This window comes from Amphimedon queenslandica, unplaced genomic scaffold (genome assembly GCF_000090795.2).
Source record: "Amphimedon queenslandica unplaced genomic scaffold, v1.1 AMPQUscaffold_13461, whole genome shotgun sequence".
Lineage (NCBI taxonomy): Eukaryota > Metazoa > Porifera > Demospongiae > Haplosclerida > Niphatidae > Amphimedon > Amphimedon queenslandica.
The window spans coordinates 173,314-178,456 of record NW_003546303.1 but is presented as its reverse complement, the minus strand read 5'-3'; the positions used below and the strand labels follow the sequence as shown (position 1 = coordinate 178,456).

Sequence of the window (5,143 nt, the reverse complement as noted above, 5' to 3'; positions counted from 1 at the left end):
CTACGACGAGGTGTAATCACCTATATAGTAAGTGGTGCCAGACGTTACTCTGCTAATTTAAAGCAAGGTGGCCTTAAAGTTCCTTGTGGAATAAGGTTCGACAACATGAAGGATGATGACTGCAATAAGAACCTCCTGGCGAAAATTGACAAGGACTATCTGAATAAGGTAGAAAAGCTTGTGAAATCAGCTATGATATTTACGTGTCCAGCAGCTGGTGCTATAAAACCAACTGATGGCTCTCCATGTAGCAGTAAGACTACCACCGACAGGACAAAAAGTCCGGAAGTGGCCGCTAAAAGAAGGAAATTAAGCCATGACAATGAAAGTGATGATGTTGTTGTTACTAAAGTCACTGTAAGAAAGGCACCAACAATCTAAAGGGTGATACCTAGTGTTGTCTGGGCTGAGGACAAAATCAAAAACGGAAAGATGTTGACAGATGTTTCGATTTCTATGGCATCGGATATGATTAAGCGTCAGTTTGAATATCGATCTTTTAATGGCTTAAAACCAACTATGGATCAATATCACAAACAACCTACTGACCTTGAGAGCATTAGAAATAAACTTTAGATCATACATTGCCGGGAACGTACCCATTGGATTGCAGCATCTAACATTGGTTGCCAGGATTGTTGCAGTGTGGATGTTTATGACTCCATTTTCACTTCCCTAGACCCGAGTACTATAGAAGTTATTAAGAACCACTTTCCTGACCATAGTATTAATATTAAGCCTTTTCAACAAGTCTGTCACCATTCCCATGTACTGGTGATTAAAGATTAATTGACTATTAACAATAATAATAATAGCATAATAATAATAATAATAATAATAATAATAATAATAATAATGCTAATAATAATAATAACAATAATAACAATAATAATAATAATAACAAAAATAATAAAATAATAATAACAATAATTAGTCAATGAAGTCCGAACTCTCCTTGCCTAATGATCCCAGAACAGATATCATATTGCTCTTTTGTATAGCGACAGATAGACGTTGCATAAGATAGTTATATGAGTGAGGGTCACCTGAATGTAACATAATCCTCCTACCAAGTTCTTTTAAAAAACGACTTGATTTCGGGCCTACAGCACCCATAGTTTCAATAGAGAGAGGAGTGAAGAGATAGGAAGGAGAGAGATGGGAATATTTAGTTATTTTACGTTCCTCAGCTAAAGCAGCCGCAGATCCACCAGCAGTAGCAGCCATCGTCACATACGACGGAGCCAGAGTATCAGGGCAAGTGAAGTCCCAGCACATACATTTACCAACTTTCCAGGGGACCAAAGTCACTCCATCTGGTCGTCTGCTTTCTGCACCAATAAGTCCTGAGGGTTCTAATCTGGATGGAATACCAGCGGCTGTAAAAGCACGCCGTAGGATATCGTTGATTGATGAATGACGATGAAGCCTACCATCGCTCCGCTTGCAGTGTAGACCATGCGTAGCAAGATCATCCACTGCTGAGCCACAATGATGACAGGAGTGAGGACAGCCAAGGGGAAGCCCCAGTCTGAGACCCACAGCAATCCGAATGGTGGCATCATCCATCCGCAGACCCATGGCCGACAGGGGGAGGGCATTCAGCCACGCACCAGACTCAGGAGTTGATACAGCGTATAAACGGGCCTTTGTTGGTGCATGATCTGTCTCCAGGAGTGAGTCCAAGGTGGATTTGATATGAGGCAAATCCCACACTCTCTGCAAACGAGCATCGTCTCCCACAGGTGGAGTAAGAGAGTCAGACCAGTGAGCATAATACAATTAAATTATTAATATTACACTGTTGTGACAATTTATTAAGAAAAAAGCTCCGTTGTAATGCCTGCACTTTTGAAACCATTTTTGATAATGTCTTGTTTTGATACTAGATAATCATAAAGGTTAACAAACCATTTAGCTGCAATGGGTTATACTGAGACGTAGATCAACAGGTTCCTTTACCAGTATGTCATCACTCATTTGCTTTTGAATCTGCTCTGCATACCATTTATGGAACTTATCACGAAGAAAATCTTTAGCTGCTTTGTTGACACTTACATCAAGCGGTTGTAGCCTGTCGGTACAATTAGCTGGTACAGTAACTATGTCAATGTCATTTTCTTCTAAAAGGGCTAGTATAGCTGGAGTACATTGTGCTCTAAATTTATTATAGATCACCAATGCCCGATGTCGAACACTTAACCCAAGTTGCTGTCTCTTTTCAGAAAGATAGGGCACAAGAATCTTTATAATATAATCCTTCATTGTCTCCTCGTTATACCAATGGTTAGGTGAATGTGTTACATGCCAATCATCAGGGAATCTGTAAGAAGGATGACATTGGCTGGTTTTCCCTTGATACACCAATTGTACTGGTAAAAACTCGCCAGTCATGGAGCAGCCAAAAACAGCAGTGATCTGCCTTTTATCATCTAGACCAGTTATTTCAACTCTTTTCAACCCTTCTATTGCCATCGTTCAGGAAGAAACAGGGACGTAGTGTACACAGGTCTGGTCCCAGTTGACTATGAGGTCTAAAGGTATATCTTCCAAGACCACAACTGCCCTAATGTCAAGTAGGAATTGTTCCTTATTCACGAAAAAATCATCAATTGACACTTTTGCCTTTGTACTAGCCTTTCGCTTGACAAAACCCATACGAACAAGAAGACGTTTCGCCCAGTACTTCGTGATTAAAATGTGACCACCATTTGAAGCCAACAAATTGGAATCAGTGTTTCGTACAATTCCTTCTGCACACCCAACAACAATCGATGTGTTGACTACTGCTCCTCTCTCCCTAAGGAATAATAGATACTCCTGCACCTGCTTGTCGAATTCTTCACCCAGTAGCAGTGGACGACCTCTTCTTTTCCCAGTGAAATGAGTGACCTTGATCTCGCCAGATTTCGTTATGTCTACTGATGCTGCAGTCCGTTTCTTCTTCAACTCCTTTAAGTACAAATCTCTACAATCTCTAACAGTGTTCTCTTTTTGGCAAGGGAAATTTTTGATAAAATGACGAACAGCTGCCACAACACCACATTCTGCTGCTCTCTTGTCAATCACAGCTTTCTGCTCTGGAGAGAACTTCGAGTATGGGCCTCGCTTCTGTTTGGTGCCCTGTTCCATGAGTAGTCTAAACTCGTTAGCAGCGGCAATAGAAGACGAAGGGATGACTTTAGACAAAAAAGATTTTGGATTGGGTCGTACATCTTTCTTTTCAAAGTATCAGTACAGAGACATGATGGTGGACGTGGATGATAACACGAGTACTCGAACTTCGAACGTATGCTGTAACCACGCCTTATAGCTTAATTAACGTGGCCACGTGGGTGGATAATCCTTAATAATTAAAAATTGTGTTTTTAATTTCGTTTTTTTATGCAGACCATGAAAACCACGAAATTTACATTCCACAAAAATGTCAAGCTATATGGTAGGAGTAACTTCATAATGCATAGTACTACACCCAACAAGGTCAACAGCTACACATTCTTCAGTACTGTTCTGTGCATGATCGTTTGATTCTGTTGTAAATGGCAGTGCTTTATCACATTTAAGCTGAGAGATAACTCCTTTATTAAATGGGCATAGGCCTGCTTTCTTAAAACCACCTTTAATATGGTCAGGAGAATAGGAAATTTTAAGTAAGCTTGACAGTAGAATTGGAAACTCTTTGTGACATTTGCAGCACATGTAGCAATTTGATACTTTTTCATTACAATATGCCAAGCGGACTTCATTAGCCCAAAGACGCCTAAGTCAAAGGTTAAAGGATGTGAGTTGTATGTGGTGGAAAGCATATTAAATGATTATTATTGATTCTAGCCGCTTTCACTAAACGGAGACTGATGTAAAAATGATGCCCATCGAAGAAGAGTACAACTGGGGCATCTGTAGTCAGAGGCTGTAAGCTGGAACAAATAATTTTTAAAACCATTGAAGGAAGTTATCTGATTCTATCCAACAACTGTTAGATACTGCATACAATCCACCAGCTGGACCTACTCTTGTCCATTGACTCCATAAATATTTCACCTTGTAAATGATGTATGGTGGCAACTGAGTGCCACTAGCACATGCTGCTCCAAGTATGGTTATATACTCCTTCCACTACCACCAATCGTTTCATGTACTTCTCTTTCTCCTCTCTTAGATAAAATTCTCTTACTAGTAGCAGACAGGCAGAATCCTGTTTCATCACAATTACAAATTCGTTTTTCAAATTCTTCCTTGGTTAACGCACTTAATCCCGTCATGTCAAAAAGCTTTTCTACTTTGTCATGCCATTCATGTATTGCTTCACTGGATGATTCAACAGCACGTTGTGTTGGCAAATGCCTTTGTTTTTGAAGGCTCAGCTCTTTTGTCCAACAACTCATAAAAAGACTGTACCAGTCAGGGCCGGGAGAACCTTTTTTGAAGGGGGTTACTCCGTCAGGCTGGTCAGCAAGGTAATTATGAATTACAACACTAGCTAAATCACGAGTTAAACCAAAGCCAATTTCCTGTAATGCTTGTAAAGCAGCAACTATGTGCTTCTCCTCAGATTCAGAAAACACAGTTGGGTGACCTGATTTTACTTTTAACGATGGTCATGGAGGGTGGAACATGGGACGTTGAACTTTTTTGACGCAGTCAAAATCTTAATTTTCTCCTCTCTAACCACTCGAATAGCATTTTGGATGTCTTCTCTTGTGTTAACAGAAGCCTTTTTCCTCGTGTAATGCCTGACCGTGTGCTATCTTAGTTGTTAAATCCAGCTACACCTCTAAAATGGAGGTGCGCGTAATTGCAACGGTTGAAAAATTTTAAAATCCAGTAAATGCTTAGTAATTGAAAAGCTAACATGCAAAAATACCTTTGTAAGCAATATTTCTTACTGTCTATCACAATTTGCACTTTTAGAAACGCTATAAGAACTTTTGATGATCATTTGAATGCAGACCTCTTGTTGTTTATATTATTTTTATTTATTTATAACTTTATTTTATGTAGTTAAAAATATTGAAGGCTTAATTAATAATCAATTGACTCATACATGAAATTTCAAAATGAAATGTTGCTTGATGCCCATGTAAAAAAAATTTTTGTGAAAAAGTGACGAGATTCCCTCACTGCTGGAAATGCCCCACCTTAC

At 39.4% G+C, this 5,143-nt stretch overlaps 1 long non-coding RNA gene across 1 annotated transcript; it reads left to right on the top strand.

The window, feature by feature from the left end:
- The first annotated feature begins 4,046 nt into the window (after positions 1 to 4,046).
- LOC109581103 (uncharacterized) lies at positions 4,047 to 4,229 on the top strand. The gene is made up of 2 exons (XR_002184512.1): positions 4,047 to 4,094; positions 4,160 to 4,229. It is a non-coding gene; the product is annotated as an uncharacterized LOC109581103 (long non-coding RNA).
- The last annotated feature ends 914 nt before the right edge of the window (positions 4,230 to 5,143 follow it).